At 41.0% G+C, this 27245-nt stretch overlaps 1 long non-coding RNA gene across 2 annotated transcripts in view; it reads right to left on the bottom strand.

Moving 5' to 3' along the window:
• Positions 1 to 1734: 1734 nt before the first annotated feature.
• Positions 1735 to 27245, bottom strand: part of LOC308198384 — a 40717-nt gene continuing 15206 nt past the window's right edge. For both annotated transcript variants that reach the window (XR_013953871.1, XR_013953872.1), the window contains exon 2: positions 1735 to 27148. This is a non-coding gene — a long non-coding RNA (uncharacterized lncRNA). The remainder of the gene's footprint in view (positions 27149 to 27245) is intronic.

Below are 27245 nucleotides of genomic sequence, written 5' to 3'. Positions count from 1 at the left end.
AAAAATCATCCCGGTGACATCGGGAGAGCTGTCCTTGCTCCTCAGCTTGTGCTCATCTGTAAGAACAAACCTGACATAGTTGCAGGCTCAAGGCTCGAGGCATGGCTTCAATCAAAACAAGGATCACCGTACTTTTTGTGGCCAGCTCTGCACCCTCTGCTGTGATAGAGGGGCTGTCTCCTCCTGTGGCACACAGCATTCGTAAAAGACCTCAGAAGTGTCCTGCAGACCAAGGCAAAATGCACAGTGGCTGCTGCAGAGCTTGCCAAAAGCTGGATCAGGACAGTCCCTTGCTTCTCACTGGGTGCTATGTACCCAGGCCCTAAAACAAGCTGGGTGGGCCCAAGGCTTACCTGAATTTTAAATGTCTACATAAATAACAGAAGCTTGTTACAATAGATATTTTTCTAAACATTGGAGGGATTTTTCCCCCTCAAAACACGTGTATAGGTTTTCTTAAAAGTTGTCAGAAAACGTAGGCATTTTCCCTTACAACGGTACATCAGCTCACACTCAAATTATCTTTGGAAAGTTCTGGCCATTCCTACAATATTTCATGCTATTTTACCTCAAATGCATACACGAAAACAAAAGTAAACGGTCCTTCCTTTTGTATTTAGATAGAAACCAGGTAGGTTTCTATATTAGGCAGCAAAAGTTATAACTCTAGCAGAGCAATGGCGATAAGCTCATTCAACCCAACTAAAATGTTGTCATTTTCAATAACTTCTCTTACCCTGCATGAAGGAAATTATGTTGAAGTCTCAAAAAATTAAGCAAAATTACAGTTGCATAATGAAGCTAAGCTCTTTATGGCTGGTAATAGAGGAGCAGGAATTTAGAGTTTAGTAAAATCGCGGTGGCTCAGAAATGTTGTGACAGAAAGAGGGCAATGCAGATACAATAACAGAAGAACTTTCCATCCTATGACTTCATGCTTCCTGTGAGCAGATTGCAAGTTCTGGCACAATCTGTAGCAGAAAACATATCTATTTTTCAGTTTGCAATTATCAGAAAGATCAACGGTTCCTATTTTTATAGATTTTGCCAGGGAAAATTGGCTATGTTGTTCAGAAGCCGATCCCCAAGTGTTTTTATAAATCGCATGCACATATGCGCATCTAGTCCTGGTCAGCGTTTGCTCAGTAAGCAGCCTCATCCAAATTCAGACTGATAGGAAAACGGTCCCCAACAAAAATTACCAGTGGATTGCAGCTCACAGCATGTCCATAGCCCACCCTGAGCTCCTGCACAAGCCCTGGGCTCCTTTACACCTCGGCCATCAAAGTCCCTGCCACTAACACGTGCTGCAGCCAAATCCAGAAAGACACAAAAGCTGAGTCTCATGCGATGATTTCATCCATTCTGGTTCAAAATAGAGCTGGAAGGCATAAATGAAGCCGACAGTGCTAAAGGAGCTTTTCTGGACAAAAGATGTACGTAAGTTTGATTCTGGAAAAGATTTGTGGGCTGTGAGTTTGCCTGTGCATCACCTTCAAACACGCTGTGGTGTGTGCCGAGTCATCTGTGTGCAGCAGCTCTGTCATATACAAAGGGGAAAATGAAAACAAATGAAAACATCCTTCAAAGATGGTATTTCTTCATCAACATTGCTGGCTGTGTGATGCGAGAGAGGGTTTCTGAGATATTCACAGAGAACAGCGAGAGCTTTGATGCCAAACGTACATGGCCTATGCTGATTTTAACACTGCAAGTGCAAAAGAAGTTATGTACTTGTATTGTTCAGTACTTTTTTCTTTTTTCTTTTTTTTTTTTTTTTCATTAAGGATTCATTATACTAATAAGCACAACAGATGCACTGGAAAAGGTGTCCTGCAATGAATGCAGACGGCTCTGTTATACATAACTTAACAGAGCATTTGAAATGCTCTTTGGCTTTCCCTCTGTGTATTCTCGGCTCCTTAATGTCAGGCATTTTTGTACTCACAAAACAAAGCGAGCTCTTCTGTAGTGCCTTACTTCCTTGAAATGTAAGAGACAGGCGACATGACTGAAGGGTTTATATTTCTTACTGTTGTCTTAGCCCATTCCTAGACTAACCATGGTTATACCAATTTGGGGAACACTGTGGTTTGGATTGGGTATGATCAGTGCCCGCGGTGTCTGCTGGGCCTGCAACCACTCCGTCCATCCTTACCCTTTTTTCTACAAGCTTTACAGGGATCGTGCAGAAACTGCCTTATCCTTCCTCAAATCAGAGGGAACAATTGGTTACCATAAGCGTAGAGAGCACAGATGGTTCAGTTCTCAACAACTCGAGAACTTTTATTTTTAATTTCATTTGGGCTAATGACAAAAAAGACAATTAACCTTTCATCACGAAAAGCGTTTCCCTGAATAGCTGCAGCACGGATAAAGTTCAGGATGAGTAGGAAGAAGAAATCTGCTTCACCTCTTTTGGGCCAAAAAGCACGTGTATTTCTGCTGAATGCCATTGCAGCCAATGCCTATGTTTTTTCCTATGCTGCGGCCTCTAGATGGATGTAAGTTTGGGGAAAGTGGCTTTTATTTTTTATTTATTTATTTATTTATTTTGCAAGGCACAGAGCATTACATATCTCTGCCTTGGTCCGAAATACTGAAGTCTGATTGACAGTGTCTGATGACAATGCTGCTTGTCATTTCTCTTTGGAGTCCCTCTTTGTGTGGGTTCAAACTATTTACTGCTTCTCTAAAACAAGCTGCTTGTAGGCAATGTAAAACTTTGCGAGGATTTTCTGCTGAGCATAAAGCAATATTGGCAACAAACTTTTTCGGCATTACCTGCCTGAAAGCCTGGAAACCAGCCCGCCCAGAGCTGACGATGCAGTCTCTGCCCTTCTCCTTGCCTGCAGCTGGCTCTTTTGCTGCTCCTTCTGGCTGGTGGCTGGCTGGGGCCGCTCCCAAGGTTTGCTTTTTGGGGTTAGTTGTGGGTTCAGGTAAGCTGTAGACTAATAAACAAAGGCAGCAGAAGTACATCACTGAAAAAAATATATACATATATATAGGAATGCTGATATAAATACCAGTGCCACCCAAATATGACAAGATATTTAGGAAATTGATTACTCAAGAGTGGAAGACGGCGCAGTGCTGCATTACGCAGATAAGAACTGCTCGCACTGAGCCCACCCCTGAGCATGTGAATTGGGAGAAAGTTTTGTCTAATGGGAAGAAAAGCTGAAGCAATCAGTGCTGCAAAGTGCTGACTGGAAGAATAAACATTAAAGAGAGAAACCAGACCAGAAGGCAAAAGCAATCAGATTTGTAAAAGAGAGCAGATTCTGATTTTATCTTATGGAAATAAATGCAATAAAAGCTTTCTAACTGGAGTTGTATAGAGTTGCAAATTTTTCTTTGCAATAGGAGAAAAATTGATGCCAGTGGTTGTTTTAATATTTTATGGAAATGTTTCAGCAAATAAATTGAAGAGTTTTTTATTTGCAAACAGAAGGTAAATGGGAGAAGTGAAGCTTTTTTTTTTTTTTTTTTCCAAATATATTTTTTTTCTATTAGACGAATTCAAGCTACGGTTGCATAGTTTGTGCAAATGTTTTTTTCAAATGCCATTTAAGCATCACAAGCCATGCCTGTCCCTGAAAGCCCAGGACTGGAGGTGGCACAGGCCAGAGACACTTCTCTCTGTTTTACTGCCGTGCTGGTCTTCATAGCCATGCAGACCCGTGTAGCAGTTCCCTGGGAGAGCCGTGCCTGGCCCGACAGGTATTTTGCATTTGGACAGCCGCCGTGCTGAAATTGTGCTGGCACCCCGGTGGTCTTACGGCTTCTCCAAGGCAGCCCGGAGTGGGGCCATCAATCTGACCTAATGGCCAGCATTCAGATCCTGTCCTGGCGTCGCTAATGTAAAGCCTGTAGAAATAATAAAACTGATGGCGAAACGGCAGCACGTGCAGACATGGACAGCTTTTCCTTTGAAAAGTAAGGGAGCCGGCACAATGCATTAAAGCAGTCATTTCCTGTTATCTGATTGGGGGAAAAAATTAACCCAACTAAAAATAGTCAGGGCATTTTGCCCTATGATCTCTCTTCATCCTATGGATCAATATGTCCTGAGCTTGCATCCCAGACATAAATAGCTTTCATGGGCCAGGTGACCTTGCTAAGGAATAGATGGATCCTTAATCAACAACCCCCTAGTACAATAGTGTGACTAGGGTGGAGGCTAACCTAGTTTATAAATAACTGAATTGAATTAAATTCAAACCAAGATATATCAGAAAACACTCTCCTAAAACCCCAGCTAAGGCTCAATGGTGATGGAGAGCATCTTAGTGTCACAGGAAAACCTTGATGGCAGTAGCAGCGTGTTACCACAATTGAGCTGTTCTTCTATTCAGTGATTTTATTTATTTATTTATTTCTTCTCAAGGAGGGCAGTAGAAATAGCGCTTTCTTTCCTAATTTGCCTCTGGTTGGTGGAAACCAGGGACCGGAGGGGGGCTCAAAGCAAGCTGCATTGCTTTGAGTTTTTATAAACTTGAAATAGTTTTCGCTAAGATGCAAGTTACATTCCTGTAAGAAGAAAGGCCTTTGTTATTTTAATACTGAAGGAAGTTTTGCACAGTTTTTATCGTAAAATAAGTAATAATAGAAGACATCTTTTTCTTTTTGGAACGTTGCAGTCCTTTCATTAGTAAAATGCTGGGCGCAGTGTGCCAGATGAGTCATCAGAGGAATATTTAGACTTACCTATGTGGCTGTGTAGTTTGGTCACTTGGTCATACCGTAGGAGAATGGTATTTATCATTAATGCTAAAAAGAAGAGAATTATTTATTTTGGCATTTTGTTTCTAACATGTGCGTTCCACCCTAAATTAATGGGAAAAAATAACCGTGATTTTATTTGTATTACCTTGTTGTCCTTTTTCTTTCTTCATACCTTGGAAAAATTTCTTCAATAGCTTAACTTAAGAAGCTCATGAGAATTGTGAAGTTCTCTGCCTAAGCCACAGACACACAGAAGGCAGGCAGGACCAGCATACTTGTGCATGTGTGCAGTGTGTATGTGCACATGTCCTGCAAAAAAAAAAAAAAAAAAAGGCTTTGTGCATTTTTCCTTCCCCTCTGCAATATGGCACCAAGTTAATGCAGCCCGCAGCGAGCCAAGTCAAAAGCATTCAGAGTGGGGAAGGCAGGAGTGCAATAAATATAAAAACTCTGCTGCAAGTCATTTCAGTCGTGTTCAGTTCTCAAGTATGTCTTGAGTATCACGGGACTTTTTTGCGAGAAAATACCACTGATTAAAGAAGATGATACACTTCATACATTCAAACTGTGCTGAAGTATGCCACGGAAGTGGCCCATGAGTCCACAGTTCCCCTGCTGCTCCGGTGTCCAGCCCTGCGCTGAATCTTTGTGATTTCCATGCTGTTGGTGAGTCACCGACTCTTTGCAATTCACAGTGCATCAGTCAGGCTGCTCGGGGAAACAGGGGCCGGTAATGAACACAGGACATCAGGACAGCCAAGTTCAGTCCAGTCTAATGGTCTTCTGTCACGCTTGATTTCTTTAATTTCTGCCTTGATTAATATCAACTTTTAATAAAACTCCGATTTACAATTTTCATATCAGTTTTAAGTAAAGTTCAAGCAAAAGAGGTAAAGAATTAGAATTAGGTGAAATCCTTCCTGTCCCAAGTTGATTTCTGTCGACAGGAGAGTGGCAAAGCAAAAGAAACATCCATGGAGGTAGGTAGAGCATGCAAATTGCTCAGCACGCAGCAAGTCCTGCCACAAGCTGGGTGTTAATTTATTTAAAGCTCGTGATATTGTAATGAATTCAGGGTTTGCTTGGCTTTGAGGTGGAAATGGTGCATATATCAGGGAGCAGTAGGATATAACATTCATCCGGTTAGCCTAGCCTCCGCTACCAAGGGATAAAACCCAGGATAAAGCCCACGCTGCTTCCTCCTCCACTCTTTGAAAGCAGCAGCACAGCTTCTCAAGGGTAGGATCAAATCCTTGTAAAAGTGGAAGGGAGAAAAGAAGTCCATTATGTAGGTGAAACAACATCCCTTCGATGTCAGGCGTATTGTGCCTTTTCATTCAGGTGAATCACAAGCTCGGATGAGGACAGGCAGAGCCATTTAAATTTTATAGTGATATAAATTATAGATAGAAATCACTATTGCAGTGGGGTGAATTACAATTGCCATGTGTAAACTGAACATTCAAACGGCAGCTGATGGTTAAGTTTTGCGAGATGGTGATCACTAGTAATTTTTGCTAGTAATAATTTTATTTAAATTTCAGCAATGTCCAAATACTTCTGTTGAGCTCAGAGCCAGCAGGGAAGTCCGCACAAGCACATGACAAGAGACCTTCACAGCATCTTAGAGAAGGAGATGAGAATTGTTGCTGTTCTATTTTAGAGATTTAGAGAGATCAAGCAATTTGGGAAACAGCTCCTGGGAAGTCTAAGGCAGAGAGCGTTGCAGTGCTGTTGGTAAGCAAAGTTGGTATTTCAGTCACTGCAGTTTAACTACTGTGCTTTTTTAAGCCGTGCTTTTTGGAAATTTTTGGTGTTAGAGTTCAACCCATGAAAGACTGTTGTTTAAATTCTTTGACATTTTATTTCTCATGGTTGCGAAGTTCCGTATGTATGGATATATCCGTAGCCACTGTTCAAACAGAACTTCCTCTTATTTAACAACCCTGCATTATGGCTTTTGTTCTAGTGTTATCTTTGAGTTCAGTACATAAATTCTGAATTTGTCCACCCTCTGCTCATATAAGCAGAACAGGAAAATAATAAATATAACATTAAATTATGCATAGCAGTGTAGTACTTTAACCACTTTCATGTTCATCAAGTAAAAGGGAGAAAAGCAATTTGGGTCTAAACAAGGGCAGCACTTTCATGTTGGGGAGGTCACTAGAACACATTGTGCTCATTAGATACACAGCAGCCTCAGTTAGAAGCTGAATCCTGGATAAGCACAAGCAATCCTCTGATGGTGAGTCTGTGAATATATCAGCTGATTTGTAAAATGTAAATGTTTTATGAGTTATGGGTGTTAAACCTGATTTTGATTAATGAAATGCAGTCTGCTTATTCCTTCAGCAGTCAGCCTACAAGCATCTAACCAACTAATTAGTCTGTTTAGGTAAAGTATTAAATCTGCCTTTTGTTTAAAAATAGTAAAAAGAACAACATCTCAGACCTGCTTTGGAAGGTAGGTGCTGTAAGGAAAAAACTTTACTAGGGTATGTAACCTAGTTAGAAAAGCACAGTAAATTGTATAAAACTTTGCAAGTCTTTTTTCTAAGGTTTTATAGTTCTAAACATAATGACTATTTCAATCGCATAAATCAAATTATTAAATGGAAAGCATAAGGGAAACAAAAATGATGTCTTTATGCCTTGCAGACTGTCTTAAGGCAAAGATGGTTGTATGAAGCCAGGTGAGGTGATGAATCTTCAGTTTAGTGGTCATTAGGATGGATTAGTTCTGAAAGTGTAAGGGTCTTTCCTTTTTATTTTCATTTACATCTGTGGCACAAATGCCTTAGTGTCATCAGTTATGAGTGTTGCACACTACAACATTTATAAATTGGATTTCTAAGATGGTGCACTGGAGAAGACTCTTCCAACTTGAACTTACCTTAACAGAAATGTTATCCACGTGGTAACAATGGTCAATATTCTCTAGGGAAAAAACACTGAAATGGATTTGGCAGATTTTTTTGTTGTTCTGAATTTACCATTCTGCCCAGCTTTGTTTTAACTTTGCTATCCTATTAAAACAAGAACTCTGGTTTCCAAATGCACTCAGTTCCAGGATAGTCCTTCACAGCAATACAGGCACAAGACTGAAAACTGCAGGCGATTAATGAACAACCACTGTGAGGCTGTGGTTTTTACATACCCTGATTAATAAAAAAACAGTCTGAGGCAGAAAGGTGATACCAGACCTTGTTCATCATCAGTGTGCATCAAATGTGACAATGGGAGAGCAAAGACCCTCTAAAAGGGCTGTGAGATGGCAAAACATAGGGATAACAGAAAGGAGAGTGGCAGAGAAAGTCTCGAGAAGAGAAATGGAGGCTTATCTCAGACCCAAGTTCAGTCTCCTAAAGTATTGTACTGGTCGGGTTCTTTGTGATTCATGACAATGCCCTCTCAGCCGGAGCTTCTAACGAAGCCTAGGATTATGTGGGGACAAACATATGCATGTTGCTATAAATATGATCATTCCCTAACATCCAAACGATGTTGATGCTGTTAAAACAATTCAGAAACACCTTGTATGTATTTGGCCACTAATGATGAGTAATTGTACACCCATTTCACTGAACGTAATTCTTTTGCAATTACATTTACCTCCTATACTGACTGCTGCTATGGAGAGCCAATAACTTTCTCAAGGCAAGATCTGGAGTGACACCAATATTTCCTAAGACCTAGGTCAAATTGTGCCTTCCTGACGTTACAAATTAAAGCTTTCTTTGGATACAACTTATACAAATGTAAAAGCTGTTTTGTCAGTATCCTGCTAAGTCCTTACATCTGAGTGGTAGCTCCACTGCTGTGGATGGGAGACTTGCCATTCATTAGCAGTGGAGATTTTGTCTGTTGAAAAATTTCTCTGATTCCATTTTACATCATCTGGAAAATCATTTGAATTTTTTTAAGCATATATTTCATCTTTGTTAATATTTCATTTCTTTCAGATATATTTTGGATATATCTTTTTTTCTTCTGGCCTCCCATTTCCCGTTAGTTCTCATAATAACTTACTTTGATAGTTCTTTACTGGTAGTACCAAGATCACCTTGGAAGCACATCAGCTATTTCCCTGAGGAAATGCATTAATTCATCCTGGAAGAAAGAGAAGTAGAAAAAAAAATGTTTCCATCATATTTCTATAATAATCTAAATTATTTGCTTCAGTACATGTGTAGACAGTGCAGCAGAAGAGTCACAGTTGTACCTGTTTTCTCTTATTTCAGAAATTTTCCATTATTGCACATTATGACTATTTCTTTGAGTAAGAAACTTTTGCAAAAATTGTCACACAAAATCCCTCTATTTCTCCAGTTTGTGCGATCAGAAAGATTTGATACATAAACACCATTTCATCCTGAAACTGTACTAATCCACATATTATTAATTTCAGTGTTTCCTCAATCCTACTTAGGATGACTTTGGTAAAGATCCTCTGGCTGTTATTCAACACGTTTATCCTGCTAATATTTTCATGATTATCCCATTCTCTCTCTTTTGGATAAAAATTAGGATTTATTCTTCCACTGCTCTGGAACCTTCTCACCCTTTCAAATATCCCAGGGGGATCTTTCATAATTCAGTTACTGTTCCTCTGCAGCTCTAGCTGTGAAAGCTCAGGCAAAGCTGCTTAGCAAATAAGTGAGCTCACTTTAGAAAAACCAGCTAGATTCACCAGTCTTTTATGTTTGACATATCAGTACCGCACGTCGTTTTACTGGGGTCTCCAATTCCTTTGCTTCCTCGTAGCATCTACGTCAGCAAAAAATGGGTTGTCAACCAAAAAGTGACATAAGCTGTATATCTTGTCCTGTGCCTTCTATCGATGTATTTGTGAAATCTTTTAACACATTTCTTTTTTTATTTCCTGTGAGATGTTTTAGCACTTATCCTGTTTAATACCCTCTGCACATTCGTACCACAACAAGTCTATATCAGAAAAGGTTTATAACTAAGCCCAATAAGTATAGTGTTGCCATCTTCCCACAGTACAGTGGCAAATCCTTGGAGCAGGACAGTTCCTGGAAGTCATTATTGAGGATGGAAGTGGGAAAACTGCTGTTTGTATTCTGAGCTTTCCACAATGTTATTACAAAGCCTCTCGCAGTTGCCCCAACAACCTGTAGTATTTTGGCTCTTCTTATGGCCAACAATGCAACCGATGCAGCCTGTAAAAGCGATCTCTTCCTATGCAAATGCAAAAGTAAAGGAATCCCAAGAATATCTATGGAAAAATTAAGCTCCACGTAAAAACTGAATCCTAGCCAGTGTGCCTCAGTTGGTGGAGGGCCCCTCACAAACGTAGAAAAGAAAAAGCACTGGAAGGCCATGGTTAGTTCATGTTGCTGGTTCATCACTACTCTTGCTAAATACATTTGTCATCGGGATACATTTATGTTAAAAAATGGACAAATGCTTTTTGCTGTGACGCTGTTAGACCATTTACAAAAGTCAGAATGGCTGTACATTCTGTTAATGTGTTACTGGAATAAAATCATGCTGCACATTTAGTGCTGGATTACATGGAGAGCAGCCAATACTTGTAGCATTGATTACAAGGTCTATGCCTAAGTAGTTCTCTTCCTGATTTATGAGCAATGCATTATCATTCATTGAGTGACAGAGTAAGCTACTAGATTTGTTAATTGGGCAGTAAACCACACTTTCATTCTCATGTTACAACATTTTTCATTAAAAAGAGACATATCTAACATTTAATGAAATGTTTAAATAAATAAATGAATGCAAAAGCGTTGAATGTGGAGCCTTTGCTTGTTTCAGCAGAAAGGAGTTGTGTATAGTATATTTATTAATTAGTCTGGCAAAATGTAATTAAAGGGCTGTAAACTCTGTGAGGAAGTTAACCAGGCTTGTAATAAATACCAATTGATGGGTACAGTAGGTCAGCTAGTATTCAGTAAAGAGGTAACCTGTACAGAACCTCATTTTTAGCGTGGAGACAATACAAATAAGTTATCATCATGACAAATACAGCTGACCTTGCAGATTCGAAGGCAGCAGATTGCAATGTTTTCACAAGTTCATGTCGCTTTTTTATCTCCTAGCAACTGTATGTCATTTACATATTTTACCACATCGAATATCTTAAAGAGATTCTCTGATGATTGTTATCAAAAAAGAAAAAAAAAAAGTGATTATAGTGTAGTTCCTAGAAGACTGTTGTTTTTATAACTGTGCCCAGTGTCATTATGGGAAGCTCTGAAGCTACATAAAGGACTTTGCTGTAGGAATTTGATGTTAAAAACTCTTTGAGTTATTTTGTGGTGTTTACACAAACACTTGGGTCTAAGTTCAAGAATTGGCGCAGCTCCTGCTGACATCAGCCTGAGATGCACCAGTATAAAGAGCAGAATTTTCTTCATTAGGGTTTTCCTTCATTAGTTTATCAGTGGAGATCTGATCATTAATTATCTGATGACTTGTGCAATAGCACAGCCTTGGTTAGCAGGTAGGGCTGCTTTCCTGACAAGGCTCCATGCCGTCCCCTCGGGTCCTATCGCTGACCCCAGAGAGCAGAGCTCAGCATCTGCCCCTCCACTCCCCTCGTGAGGGAGCTGCAGGCCGCCATGAGGCCTCCCCTTGTGAGGGAGCTGCAGGCCGCCATGAGGCCTCCCCTTGTGAGGGAGCTGCAGGCCGCCATGAGGCCTCCCCTTGTGAGGGAGCTGCAGGCCGCCATGAGGCCTCCCTTTGTGAGGGAGCTGCAGGCCGCCACGAGGCCTCCCCTCGGCCTGCTCTGCTCTGGGCCAAACAAACTACGGGCCCTCAGCCGCTTCTCACACGTCTTCCTGCTAAACCCTTCACCATCTTCCTAGCCCTCCTTTGGATGTACTCTAATAGTTTTATGTCCTTTTTATACTGTGGTGCCCAAATCTGCACACACAGTACTCAAGGTGCTAGACAGAGACATTTCAGAAGACCATGGAAAAAAAGCTTAAAAATGTTGGATCTAGATGCAGACCTGATCCAAAATAAATGAGAGAACTGAAAGTTTGTTGCTGTGTCATCCTTCTAGCCTTCTCTTCCCTGGAGCTGGGAAGCAGAAAGCCTCCTTTCGTGACTTGAGCTTCTGTGGTGAAATAACAAGGGCAGGATAAGACCCTCTCCGACTGCAGCATGTGGAAAATCATTTGAGCTCATTTGAGCCCTAACAGCTGAGCCTGTGAAATCAAAAGCACTCAGCTCAGAGCTAAATCTGACAAGAGCTCAACTCACTGGCTAAACATCTCATTCACTCACGAGTGCAATATTAAGGAATTTAACAGCAGATCTTAAGTTTGCAGAAGTTTGACGAGTGAGGAAAGCTCGTACTGAAAGAAGAGAACAGAAGAGTAAAGCTGCCAATAGCAAAGCTGATCTGCAGCTGGCATCGCTTGCAGACAGCCAGGAGAACACAACTCGGAGCTCAGCTTCACATTTGAACTCTGCACTCTGGCTTTTCCCTACACTTCACAGAATCATAGAATCATTTAAGTTATAAAAGATCTTCAAGATCATCTAGTCTGACCATCAACGATCCACACCACAGAGCCATGTAGACCTGCAGGAGATTACCCCAGGCCAGACCACTGGCACGGTCCAGTCAGGATCTCTGCTCTTGTAACTTAACAGTGAGCCTAGGACGTGAGTATTGTACCCATCCCTGCTATTAGTTCAGCTGTGGTTGCTGGAAATTGCTATTTGGTTCCACCAGTTTTCTGTCTATGGAATTGGTGGCGTGCTCATCTCTTTATCCCAGCAATTTTGTGTAATTAATTATAACACCCAGTCGGAGTAGTGACTTTCTTTGTGAAATTTGTGGGATGACACAGACCTCATGCAAGCTGTACGAAATTACCAGTTACAGAACTACACAATCTTTTCTAGGATGCCATAAAGTGTCGTTACTTACCCTAGAAAGAGAATGCCTAAACAGATCGGTTTCTCATCAGATGCCATTGCTCAGGGATCTGAAAAATGTGGAGATGCCTGAGTTTAAATCATCCATATGCCTGAAACAGCATAAGAAATTAGTTTCTTGAGCTATTTTTATGTTTTTCTAGCTTACAGCTAAATCATGTATTATGGTGAATCATTAACTACTGACTTTTATAGCTAATCCTTATATAGCCCATTTTTAGCTCAGATGATATTTTTGATATACAAGTTTTTATAGACTACAAATATGCATCAGACAATGCAATTATCTGGTTTCCACATGTTTTCAAGTTCAGTCTTTCTCTGGAGAAATTACAGAGAAGCTGACCTTTATTTATAGCGTGCTTTGTACTGTTCTTTGATTCCTTCAACGACCTCACCTTCATGGGGAGTGATTTTCCCATCATTTGGGAGAGATGCACAATTCAATTCCTGATACACATAAAATCCCAGCCGATTTGCTGCACAGACTGAAATAGCCTACATCTGCAATACCAAGTGCTCTGCATTCACTCCCTGTCACCAGGGAGGGGACAAATCAGTTCAAACTGATTCCTGTCAGGATAAGATTGGAGGTACATTCCTGTTTGCTTGCTACATTTCAATTGAAAACAAGTCAGGCCTTTAAACTTGAATGCAGGTTCTCCTGTAATTTCTTTGTACGGAAATGCGGATAATCAAATCTTTTTCTTGCCAGAGACAATGTAATTTTATGCTTTGATTTATTCTGAAGCATTCGATTTGTAGTTCTCCCCAGTCCTGAAGAGTCCTTCTGGAATTTAATAAGGCGGTGGATTCCATTCCAATGAGAGTTTTCTGGAGAAAAATTATAAAAAAAAAAAAGACGGAAACTCAGCCAGCAAGAGCTCTTTGATGAAACCTGGGGCTGGTAGATGTTTTAGCACTTGGTGACAGTGACAAAATACAGATAAAACTGAGGCTGTAAATAGACAAGTATGTGGGTTAAACTCCATCTGTGTATAAACTCAAACTGTGGAGAGCTGCAGGAGCCACAGTTGGGATCCGCATTAGGTCCATGGGGTGTGGGCTCTGCTTATGCTGCCAGCTGAAAGAACCTGTTGAGGTGAAAGGCTGGAGACCGAGTCTCTTGCTGAGAGCTATTCTTCTGCACAGCATACTGAAGTGGCTGGTAAAAGAAATTAGCAAAGGAGTGATGGAGAGCAGGAGTGAGAAGAACCAGGCAGGTTGTACCTTCACCTGGGTGTGGTGGAGCAGGGACACCAGGGGAAGCACCTGGTCCCTTCCTCCCAGAAATCCAATTGTGCAGGGGCTCGCTTCATGTGGCAGGAAATAAGGTGCTTTGGGGAAAGAAATTCGTGCTGAAAATGGACAAAATGCTGGCCCTGCAGCAGGGCAGGGCAGCACTGAGGCAGTGAGCAAATCTGGGCACCTCTGGTACCTTGCAAAATACTGACATCTGGGGGATTTTAAAGAACTAATTTTGGTTCAGCATAGGTCAGACAGGTATCCAGATCCTTCTTAAATTTATCTTTTTAATCTGTTTTCCAGATAGAAAGGGACCGATAAAAGTATGCTGACAAATACAGTTATTTTTTGATCACTCCCTACTCAAGAACCTCTCAGCATTAATCACAACTTAGTTTATCCTTCATTGTATTAAGAAATGCTTCACATTGTTTTATTTTTAACAAAAATGAAAACACCCTGTGGCAGTTCAGACAGATATACTTTATTATAGAATGATTTGATTTAGATTGACAAACTGAGATGCTTTGGTTAAACTTCAGCTATCTGAAATGAAATTATTAGTTTCAAGTTTTCAAGGAAATGATGAAAAAAAAATCAAATTCTATGTAAAATGTATTTACCTGGAAACTTTACAAGTAAATTTGCTTTCAGCTGAGTTTCTGGCGTTCACTTCAGGTTTGTTCAGGATTAATCTAGGTCTGTATGTAGATTATACCTTTGTACCTCCTTCTCTGTGCCAGCACCACCATGGGCTCCTGTGTGGTGGTCAGGGAACCAAGGGATGGATGCGTTTGAACCCTATCCCTACAAAGAAAAAAAATATAGATATATTTTAGCAAAGATTTTATTTTTTTAGCTGGATGCAGAGGGCACGGGTGGTGGGTGAGGAGTGCTGGCTTCGCATCACTGGTGGTGTGGGAGGAAAAGGAGTGGTGTGGCACCCTGTGTGGTGCTCAGGGCTTGCTGGGCCACGAAATTCACGAGTATTGACGAATGTTAACAAAATAACTGTGCCCAGAAAAGTGAAAAATTGGATCATGTTCAAGCTTTATGTTTTAATGTGTTGCGTTAAAGGGTAAAGAAGCTGGGCAGGAAATAAGCCCCCTTGCATCCCATCTTTTTCTATCCCACTCGTGTTTGGAATCCATTTCAGCCCCATGCATAACCACAGTGGGCAAGTTGAAATTTTCCTTGATGGAGGATTGTCCTGTACTCATGGTGTATTTAACATAAGCTTGGGACCCTTCTGTCTACAAACCAAAGGAAACTGGCAAATCAGCAGGTTGAATTAATAATACAGGGTAAAACATAATGTTATTAATTCAACCTGCTGACCTGTTTTTCTCCAGCCATCCACATGCAACTCCTTCCAGATTCCTGTGAACACAAAAGGGAAGAAAATATACTCAGTTGTATTCAGCCAGCAGGGTTAAAAAGAAAGTGAGATCCACCAGGTGCTAATCTGGTGTACCTTTACTTTTTTTTTTTTTAATATTTTATTATTTTTTAAATTAATTAATTAATATTTTTTTAATAAGTAAGGTCTAATAACAAGGGGATCTCCTCTTTCTCGTGGGTCTGTGCCGCCAGCCCAATAGGCAGCTCGTGTAGTCAGTGAGTGATTATGATCAGCTGGTGCAATGGTTAAAAACACTCCAGGGCCCCAGTAGCCTCCTGCCTCTTCCTCACTTAATAGGATTCGGGCCCTCTCCTCGAGGGATACTCACCACATGTATTCCGTCTCAAATTCCTCTGGGCACCAAGAATACTTTTCCTGAAATTTTACTAATTCAGACAGAGAGAGTTCAAACTGTAGTATGAACGTCGTTATGTCCGTCACTTGCAATTTTTGGTCATACAGGTACAGGATCTGGGGTAAGATCGTAATCCCAATCTCCCACCAGTTCAGTGTTATCATTACCGTACCAGATGTCTCCGTCCCATGTCTCAGGATTTGCACGGTGTATCAGTTTGTGGATTTGTTTAGCAGAGAGTGGGGATGGCAACTGGTTTAGTAAGAGATCTAGTTTTTCCTATAGTTGTTTTTCTCGCCTTTCAGCCGAGGTCGATAGCATTTTAAGTTCCCTATAATCTGTTCCTAGTTTCTCTCAGTTTTCCTTTTTCAAAGGCCAGGGATGTTTCCAGCACTTTGTTTTCTGATTTTAACGCAGGATATTCTACATGTGCAATTCTCGCAGGGGGAGGAGATTCTTTAAATTACTTTTGAGCACAGGATAAGCAAGCCCCCAGTACAGCACAAATAATTCCTTTGCCTTTACCTTCTTTAACCTGTTGCTCAATTCTACGTTGCTCTATCCGCTCTTCCGCTCTCTCTTCAAACTTCCAAAACGTTTGAGCCCATTCCTTCCTAGCCTGGGAAAGGGACGTGTTTATACCTTTGCAGCAGTTTATCCATGGCAATCCGGTCTGTGACACCAATTTTTCTGTTGCATTAAGGGGTAAGAAGCTTGGCAGGACCTGAACCCCTTTGCATCCCAGCTTGTCCTCAGATATCAGAGGGGCTGGGGCTTGGATTCTGACTGATGCCCAGTGCAGCACCGTAAGTCCAGGGGCATTCAATATATTGAACCACCACGATCACGGATGCACAAATAGCACCTTCACTCTAGCAGGTTAATGACTGGTGCAGTTTAGTGAAGCATCAGGAGTCCAGGTTCTTTTGGTTTGCTGGTGATGCACATGCTGTCAGCAAAGCACTTGCAAATACCAAGAATATGACTAACACAGCCAGCTGCAAAAGAGTTAATTTATGAAACAATCCCATAGTAGTAGCTGGTAGCTTCCCAGAGAAGCACTTGGTATAACCGAGGGTTCAGACCTCACCCGACAGGCGTCCCTTTAGGGGGAAGAGGTTCAGCTCCTCAGCTAATCACAAAAGTCAGCAATGTCCTCCAGACTTGTCTGCAATGGTATCTTCTCTAAAGTTCTTCCTCTCTTGGGCCATTTTTATGCTATTTTCTTACTTTCAGGTGGAGCTTGAGTGACTCTGGTCATATGTACTTTCATTATAATTGGTATCAAATCTTCTCCCCTTTGGTTTGAAGGCATAGGCTCAGAGAAATGCAGAGCGCATGCTCCGTGAGGGGTGGTCACACCTTGGAGGCAGGTGGCCTTTGGGGTGGAGTTGTGTTTTGGCATTATAACGAGCAAAGTTCACCCAGAGGACACGATTTCAAGAGAAAATGGAAAAGTGCCAGCTGAGGGCTGGCTCAAGGTAATGGCTATGCAGTTTATCTGTCCTGTAGTACCACCAAGTTCCCGTCCCCACGGTGACACCGCAGAGCCTGGCCGCGGTGGCCGTGCCCCGCTCCACCCTCTGTGCTGTTTCCCTCGGAGCCAGCACGCCGAGTTCCCGTGGTGCTGCCAGCACTGGGCTGCAGGTTCTGTTCCCCGGGGACTCTCCTGGACCAGATCCCTGCCCTATCCCAGCACCTCACCCTGCAAGCTCCCTCAGCGCTGTAACCTTCTCTTAAGATACGGACATACCTTGAGTCTCAGTAAGTCACCTCTAGCAATTATTCCCCATAATCCTAATAAAGAAGGAATAGTTTGAGCTTAATTTAAAGCTAAGCCTCATCATGAACGCTTGCCCTGCCTCGTAAGGGTAAGGTAGGCAATTCATCCTCATCCGCGGATGCAGCAGCCAGGCCGGTGGTGTGCTAGTAGCTTGTGGGTAATGATGCTTTAAGCGAGAGACTGTGACATTTTTGATTTTTTCCCCAGCTCTCCTTTTTATTCTTTGTGGCTAGGAAAACATTTAGACTCCCAAAGCTCTCCGATGAGGCGCTAGGATGGGCAGCGACACGCCAAGCGCCTTTTCTCACGGGGAGGGTAAAGCATCGTGGGTAAACTTGTAAATAAACAGAAGATTTATTCACAGTAGTTGGGTGCCTTTCCACCAAACTGAAGGCGTCCTTTTAACAAACACCATCCAGTTCCCCGTCTCCCGCAGCCCCAGGGTGGGCGTCCGCAGGGGTGAGCACGGGGAGCGCGTTCCCGCCAGCCTTGGATCCCTCACAAGCCTTCCTGTGTGTGCCTTAATAGCCTTCCGCGGGAACTGAAGCCTCATTTTGTGCTCCTGTGAATTTAAATCCAGGTCACAGAGATGTTAAATAGCAAATGACACATTTACTGTGCCGCCCAGCTGCCTTCTGTAATGCAGCGGGAATGCTTTCTGAGCAGGGACAGTATGCCAATATTAACTTACATACAGGTTGTTTTGTTGTGGATGCTAATGTTTCAAAAAAAGGGAGGCCGAGATGCTGCTCACATTTAAATAGCTGCTTATTCCCGCTGCACCTTCTCTCCCTGGAGTGTTATTGTCTCTTTCCCGACTGCAGAATTCCTAAATCATTAGTTCCCCTCAGTTCAGACCTGTACATTTGTTTATGATACTAAAGATATTATTCCAGTTTCCAGGTCACCAGCAAGCAAGACGGTGCTGTCAATATGCTATTCTAACTCTAGTGTTTAGTTAAAAACCCAAATTGCCTCTTTGCTATATAATACTGCCTGCAATATTCTCCTTTTGTAAAGGCACATATTTTATTTCTCGGGGAGGAAAGGGCCTTGTCGGAGACTGCTGCATTATTTCAGCCTCACGAGCAAATAATAAAGTTGGACACCTGCATTCTGTACAAAAAGGCTTTTATCAGGCAGATGGAGAATGTGTTCCAGGGCATCAAAAAGCCTTATCACAAGACAGAAAAGATGGGGATGTTGGGGTATTCGCTGCACAGATGTCCTTTCTGTAATAGCATTACAAAATGCATACCCAAACAGCAGCTAAATGGACTTTTGGCCAATAGATGGAGACAAAAAAAGTGTTTTTCTTCATTATCCTTTCCTATTCATTCCTATTGAGCAGGTCAATTTACCTGCAATTGCCTGTCTGGTAGCAAGTCTGTTCAAAGCAGGTGGGTTAATCTCTTGTCTTTTGTTCCAATGAATATTATCAGATGAGGGATTTAGCTCTGCTGAGCGCTTTCCTCAAACGCCAATGTTTGTTTTCTCTAAGTTCTTAACTTAAAAAAAATAATGCTGTGGAACAGCTTTTCAGGCTCAGCATTTCAGGTTTGCTTCAGTATTTTTTTTTTTTTTTTTTAGCCACAGCAGGATACTTGCTGAACTTCAAGCATGGCAGATAACTTGCTAATGTTAAGAAATGTTCCTCAAACCCCAGGGCCCAAAACCCAGGAAGGGATCAGCCGCAGAGGCTGGCAGCTGTGCTCCCGAGGATGCAAGGACCACCGTCAGCCACCCTGGTGCTGTGCCCAGAGCTGTGGAGATGAAGGGATGAAGGTAGAAAACCTGCTAGATGCTAACCCAGCAGTATCACAGCTACATGCACAGGAGAAATGTAGCTTCACAAACACGAGTGGAGGTGATATCGCACTTTAAAGGAGTGCTACCTCTAGCCTCAGCATAGAGAGTTTTCTTCCAAAGCTCATTTTCCTGTGCATTTCTACTACATTTCACTGAATTAGGGAAATGTGGACAGGAATTAGGCTTGGCTGCAGGTTTTTTCTCTGTTCGTTTGCAGTGTTTTCGGTTTAAAAGCAAATTACCCCTACGGGCTCTCCTATTGCAACTTAACCCAAATCTCCAGCTTCTAGTCCTGAGTAACCCCTAAATCTCTCTGAATTAGAAATTTCTTCTTTCAGACCCTCAGCACACAGGTTAACCTCTTTCTTCTGTCTTCTGTTCTAACTGAAGCATTTATAACACAAAAATATATTCCCAAATCCTCGTTGAGCTCTGTCATTGTTGTCTTATAAGTCTAATGTAGATAAATGTGTGCTAAGAAAACAAAACAACAAAAAACCAAACCCCAATGGTGTTCTGCCATCTGTCGATTATATTTTGATATGTTGTAGTGAACAAAACCCGTATTTCTGATCCGTAAACCTAAGCATATTTTCAGGTTAGCTCTGCTTTCCTTAAACCACAAACTACTGTGTTTAATTTATAAATGGCTTCTTACATATTCTGCTCATGTCTGGTGAATATAATTAATATTTTCTTGCAAAAAAAAAGAAAAGTACATATAAATATCAAGGCCACGACACACATTATTAATTAAAAAGAATGATGGAGGTTGCTGGCTTAACAAATATATAAACAGCTCTCCAAAAATGTGTAATAAATGTTCATATCCCCTCTCTAATTAGTATAAAAACGTATGTGTTTTATATTTATTAGGAAGGGGATGAGAGAGTACCATAGTAGTATTTAAATACTGAAGCAGGATCGAATTCAGGAGAGCTGGAGTCACTGCACAGCGCTGAACTGCCTTTGCCGTGAGTGCTGCTCATTTCTGTCCTGAAGGAGGTGTGCAAGGAGCTCACACTAACGTGCGAGTTCTGACTGATGGCTGAGGCAGTCAGACATCTACAGCCTTTTACTTTTATGAAAAACAAACAAAACAAACAACAAAAGCTCCATTGCCTTTGAAATTATGTTTGGTTGTACTTGGTGCTATTAGAAATATTCTTTAAACAGGATGTAAATTGAGATTTAAAAAAAAAAAAGAGTTTTGAATCTTTTAAAAGGCAGTAAAGTGTAATCCCCAGCATCAGGCTATCTCAAGCAAAACTATGAGGCTAGATGATGGACTCCAATCAAAGCCATATGAGCTAGAGTTTGAATTTCAGTGCAATTTTCCATCTGTACACAGGCTGGAAAATAAACCAACTTATGACAATTTTGTGAAAGTGAAGTAAAGTCATAAATAATAATTGCAAAATGGTTGGTAACCTGGACACTTCGGGTCAATTTGTAAAAAGCAGTGTCAGTGGTGAAGTCAGTGGTTGGTCCTGCTCCTCTTTTTTAGCTCTTGGTTTCTCCTTTATTTGAGGATGGCTCCCTTGCCCTTCTTCCAGCACTGTCAAGTATCCATAGGAATTCACTGGACGGCTGGTACAGAAAGCTTTCTTCTTATTGCTCGTCTTTTCATGATTAAACAAAAACACACGAGGTTTAAGTACAGAGATTCAGAGTTTTGAAATCTGACGTACAAGCAAGCAACACGACCACTCGTCTTTAGAAGACCCACGCTTCCTGAAGCACCGCTGTGGTTTTAATTACCCACTTACTATTGATCTTCTCAGGCTTTGGTGGCGCAGCAGCAATGTGCTTTTCTGCTGGCTGACAACATAAATTTAGGAGGATGAAGGGGTTTCAAGCATCGTCCTGGCTCTTGCTTGGAGAGCTGAATTTGCCTCTTCTCACTCTCAAGGAGTTCTAAATTTTTCCTCCTTTTCTTGGCTAGGTGGCAGATCCCTGAGACCTTTATTTTCTGGCTTGCACAAATAATGCTTTTCTTCATCTGGGAGAGCAGTAAGTGTGAAATATTCATAGGATAAAACACTTAAGAAGATGTTAAAGGACAAATTGCATTTAGTCCTGGTCCCAACCTTTATGCCAATTCATTTAATCCCATAAAGGTGAAATTCCTCTAGGATTTAGCAGAGCTGTGACTCAGAAATAACATAATTAGCTTCAAAAAGGGTTGGACTAACCATACCGAGGATGAAGCTACTCATAATTTAGCCCTAAGCGTATAAGGATTTTATTTAAAAATACATGGTACTGCGGGTAGCTGTTATAGACTGGGCTTGAACAGTACAAAGTTTTATCTTGTTCTCTGCTACACCCTGCACCCAATTTTCTGTTTTTTATTGTGCCAAACATCTTGGCCATGAGCAATCCCAGATCAACCAAGGATTCAATTAGGACAAGAAAATTAATTTTTACTGGGACTTAGGGTTTATTTGAACCCGCTAAAGAAAGTGAAGCACTATATTTCACCTTGATTAAAGGAAAAAAAAATGGTCTGGAATTATACAATTACACCGGAGGTGGCATTATGATTTATTGTGTCAAACCTTTCCATCTTCTTACAGCGCCACAAAGGTCAGTGACAAAACAAGGCTGCTGCGTGAAAGCGAGAAAGAAACGGGTAGTGTGAAAGAAAGCCAGGAATGTCATTTTTAATTTTCAATGTCCCTGCTTTCATGGCAGTGAGCCAGCCCATAGCATTTCACTAGTTTTTAAAAAACTTGCATGCAATGCTGGTTTCAGAGGAGGCACGTTGAATTCCCTGGAGAACTGGGGTCAGGGCTAGGAGCGTAGTTAGGGGGATGTGAGAAAAGGTATTTGCAAACTTTTTAATGAAATAACTTCCTCTGTTGGCATTCGTAGTACTTGCACTTTTCGTGCAGTTTTATGGCAAAGAGGGAAAGAGGTTGCTTAGAAAAAATTGCCGTGGCGTGTGTTGGCATTGCCCCATTACAAATTGTTTCTAATTCTTCAAGCTTGTCGTGCAATTAGAAAGCAGAAGGTATGCCAGGTTCCTGAGATGATAATTGTGGTAAATCGGTATTATTTATAAAATGAGAGTATAAATAGCAGTGGAAATAAATAGCAAAGGTCCAGAAATCTAAGGTATTTGTGCATGCAGTGTAGAATATTGTTTCTTCCGAATAGCACTGCTCACTTGTTCTTAAGACTATTATTAGAAGAATTTTAACAGAATATTAGTGACACTTTATAAAGACCTACAGAAGACTTTTGATCATCAAATAAATAATTCACTTTGATTACTTCTCTCCACCCTGCACAGTAAATATGATTACCATTAATTTGGGGACGCTCTCTTTGGGTTGGAGAGCGGCTTGTTTCTCATGCTCTCTTGTCTGATCTCCCCAAGATCTTTACAAAGTGGCAGCTTCCCATGGTGGACAGCGGAGTACAGTAAGCACATGTGCAAAGGATCACCGAGGTTAATCACAATCTTTAGCTGGCTGCGGTGGTCTTTGTTGTGGCTGGCAGTATTCAACTGGGTTTACATGCGGTTGTTGGTGCAGGTTGTGTTCAGAAGCTGCAGTGCAGAAAGACTGAAACTAGTCAGATAAACCGATTGTTCTGTGAAAAGAAGTGCTAGAAAATCCTGTTTTGGCAAGAAAACACTCCAGCTTTGTTCTCCTGGTGTTATAATACTATGAAGAGCCCTCAGTAGGGTTATAAATTGGCATTACATGAATGTTTATTGCGTGACCTCTATGTGCATGGATTATTATTTGAAACATTTCTAATGCTTTTTTTCTTGCACATTCATGGCTTCACCTCTCCTAGTCTCTTTTTACATGAGGTCGCCATTTCATACAGGCTTATGCGATCCAGAAAAATTAAAACAAAAGCCTTTGCTGACAATGTTATTTCAGTTTTTATGACATATTCCACTTTACCGCAGATTGCCTGTGGTGCAGAAATCTGTTACTCATGGTAACAAGTTCCTGTGTCCAAGACTTTAATCTTTCTTTTAAATTGATTTAAACCACAGTAAAATTGGTTTATAAGGTTTACAAATTCTTTTCGCTAGTTTAGCTAGATTCATTTAAAATCATGCTAAGTCAAAGAAAAACTTGGGGTAGATAAGCTCTTATTCTTCTCCTGTCTTTCTTGTTCACATGTTCCTTGTTCTTATAATCTCTTATGACTATGTATATCATATGACACATTTTGGTATAAGTCAACAACAAGAACTTTTGAGCTCTTTCCCCAGCAGCTGCAGGAGATGGCCAGGTTTTTGAAAGAAGATACTTGCAGCTCACTGTCATAATAGTGCTTTTTATAGTACCTAAACATCGTGGAAACTAACCACATGCCCAGTCAACTAAATGGCTAGGAGACGTCTCCGTCTTTGAAACCGAAAATGCAGGGCACTAAAGTCTGTTCTTGCTATGGCAGCTGGGTGTAACTTAACTGACTTCAGCAATACCACATTTAGGAATGAAAATAGGTTTTCTGCTTAACAGGGTCGTTGCTCAAGTGCGTGATCTATGGGTGGAAACTTGATACACAAACTTCACATTTCTGGGGATGTTTGCACACTTTATCAAATTAATGCATGCGTAATGGAAAGAAGGTGGCTGTGACACAGATGATCACTGAATCTCTAATACAGTGAAAATAAATGGTTGGATATGAAATCACTGTGAACTGAGCCTAGCTGACTTTTAGTAAAGCTTTAGAAGGAGGTAATTCTGGAATAGATCTTACCCACAGGTAGTTGCACATAGTGGTATCAGTGCAGAATAGGGCTGATCACGCTGCTCTTTGCTGAGAAGAGGCTTTCATTTAGCTTGGGCAGAAGTGCCAAGCACGGGGTCTGTCTCAGCACTGCACGTGGCGTGCACTGGTCCAGCCTGGGATGCTCTCAGGCTGGCTTCCCAGGGCAGGGGGTACCAGAGAGGTGCTTCTGGGGTTTCAGATCCCGCTGTTAAGCTTTTAAGAAGCGGGTAGTGAAAGTAGCCAATAGCATGGGTTATTTAGGGAAAGCTGGGAGATCTATCACAAAAGGCTGACTGGGTAAGATCAGTAATCCTGTGTTACATTAATTGTATGGTAGAGGTGAGTGGGATGGATTAGCATCCCTGGATTAGTACACTTGTCTTTACAAGTTTCTAAAAACAGACTGTGATGCCCCCAGCAAAAATGAATGCAGCAGTATTACCCAGACACTCCTCCTGAATTCAAACACTTGTTATGGATGACGATGTCCCAGTATGTCTCTGCATGTGTCTGCAGGTTAATATGGAGAAAGAAAAAAAAAATAGGAGTTCAGAAAGTTTCAGTGGAAAGAGTAGACTCTTCCAGAAAAAAAAAAAAAAAAAAATTCTAAGCAGTGACTTAACTCCAGACTCTTGGTGAGAGTCAGCATGAGGCTAACTTGTCCGTATCTACATGCAGCCAGCACATCTCATCTGCAGAGCCGGTGGGGACCTAATCAATAACGCCAATGAGCCCTGGGGAGCGATCGGCTCGGCTCCTCAGCCCAGTGCTCTGCAAATTCCTCCGCTTGCGTGCACTGGGTCTCCAGCAGCAATGGGCTTTTAGGCGTCTGGCTCATATGTAGTAGCTGTCTGCATGTTGGCATGGGCATTTAAACTTCCTGGACTGGCTCTTTCTTGCCATTACCTCAGATACACATGCTATTTTTGAGTTTATAAACAGTTAGCTCCAGCTTAATGAAGTTGAGCTACTAGAAGGTCCCATCTAAATAATTTTATAATGCTCCTGTACGAAATGACTGCTGTCTAACAAGAAAAAATAACAGAAGTGATTAAATTAAATTCAATATACACATTAGGCACCAAACTACATAGCCATAAAAGAAGGAAGAGTGGTCTAAAGAGTTGTCTCTTTCCCTACCACAGCTTTATAATTATATCTTCAGGGAAATGCCACAGCTCAGCATTTAATGATGTGCCATCAGACACATTTATGAGGAAATTTTCAGGAAAGTAAAGAGTTGACAGTATCTTTTTCACAAAAAAAAAAAAAGGAAAGTCATTGAATAGTCTGTCAGCTGTGTGCTGAGAGAAGCATTGATCCATATATTTACATATCATGTAAAGTTAATAATTATAATCTTTTTCCCTCAAGAAAATCCACAACAAGGTCATGATCTTACAGTGAATGGTAGGAAAATAGAGCATAAATTTTGGACAATGTCAATCTGTCATTGCCCTACAGCAGATTTTTATTGTTTGAAAGAGCACAGCTGGTCAATTCAGCGACTCTCGGACTGTTTTCCATGAGGCATGGCTACGGCAAAGCCCAGCCCCTTCGCAACACTAAACCATGGGGTGCTGCATGAGAGGGAGACATTTGCAATTTAGGAAACAGTGAAATGAAGTATTCATGCAGAATTAACAGATGCATGGAGGAAACAAATCATCAAAGTAGTTTTCCTATTGCCAAACCGTAAATCAAAGTGAGATATCCTGTGTAGCTGTAGCCGGTACAAGTATGCAGATGTTACTGTTAGTTTTGTGGTGAAAACTAAAAATCTGGAGTAAAACTAATTATTAAGCCCACACGGACAGGGAAAAGTCCAGACTGTGGCTGTCAGGTGTTTCTTAAACGTTTCAAAAAATGACTTGCATAACTGTTCACCTCTCAGAGCAAATTCTGTCCAAACAGATTCTGGGATGCAGGAAAAGATCAGGTACACTTAAGAAGAAAAAGACAAACAGATCTGTGAGTGTGTTTATTTGACTGACTGAGACACTCGATAAGAGTTGAAGAACTCTCCTTAATTAAGTTATATACACTCCTAATCTAGTGAAAGAAGGATTTTCTGGATGATACTGTCAGATTCCAAGTGAGGTGGTAGCAACATCTACTACTTTGGCATTTAGCATGGCTGCTTATCACTTGCATTTGTCTCAACATAGACGAAGAAAATAGCCAATTCACATCTATTTCTCCTTCCAGCCAACAACAAAATACTGTATACTGCCATGTATTTTTAAGTGGTACCATTTTTAAAGTAGTAGCTCCTACTGACCTCATTCATGGACCTGAACCTCACAGAGCGGCACTTCTGCATTAGTGACAGCAGAATGCTTTATTCTTTTGGGTATCCTCTGCTGCAGCACAAAAACAGGAGAGCCCATCATCACTGATGAGTTTTTGCAAAACAGAAAATAACCAGAAAAGCTGGTTTAATTTCAATCTCTATTATTCACCACGTTCGCCAAATGGAAGATGACCAGATTAGTTGAAAATCTTGTCCTGAGACCTCTGTGTTGTCCTAAGACCTCTATAAAAATTGGAAAGAGTAGGTAGTAATAAACAAAAATCACGTAATGTATCATCTGTAACAGTTATTTCAAAATCACTTTGAGTCTTTTTTCTTATAGAAGTGTAAAGTAATTACTCTGGGAATATTGATTACAGAACTGTAATATCAGCCTGAATTTTCCAGTACCAGGTTGTTGAGATCAGTATTTGAATGACTTGAAGATAATTAGACCACATATATATATAAACAACTGTAATTAAACATTTTTTTCTTTACATTTCTTTATCATTCTTTTAAAATGCTGCAAATGCATCTGTAGAACTATATGATTTAAACTCTAATTAGAGAGAGAAAATACCATAATTAGTAAAGAGCAGAGCTGATTTTAATCCAACCTATTATTTTTACTACAATGATTAGTTTGAGTGGCAAGATTTATTCCTCACTCTGCATCATGAAGTGCTTGTTTTCGCACAGCTCTTTTCCCCCAGGAAGCTATATGTTAAAGTCTCATCAGATCCACCGCCGTTGGCAATGCTGATATATTTTTCTTGACACCATTGTTGTAATATCATAGGTACCAGGGGGTGGTGGGCTACTGCCCATGATTGAGAGCCAAGTCTCCTGTTGAGAAAATAAATGATACATTTTACTTTATAGTTATATTTAAATGGTTAAGTCATACTCAAGTTTTTAAGGTCAGAAGAAATCACCAGAGTAC

Source organism: Anser brachyrhynchus (genome assembly GCF_964034855.1).
Source record: "Anser brachyrhynchus genome assembly, chromosome: 7".
NCBI classification, from domain to species: Eukaryota; Metazoa; Chordata; class Aves; order Anseriformes; family Anatidae; genus Anser; species Anser brachyrhynchus.
This window is presented reverse-complemented; position numbering and strand designations above follow the sequence as displayed.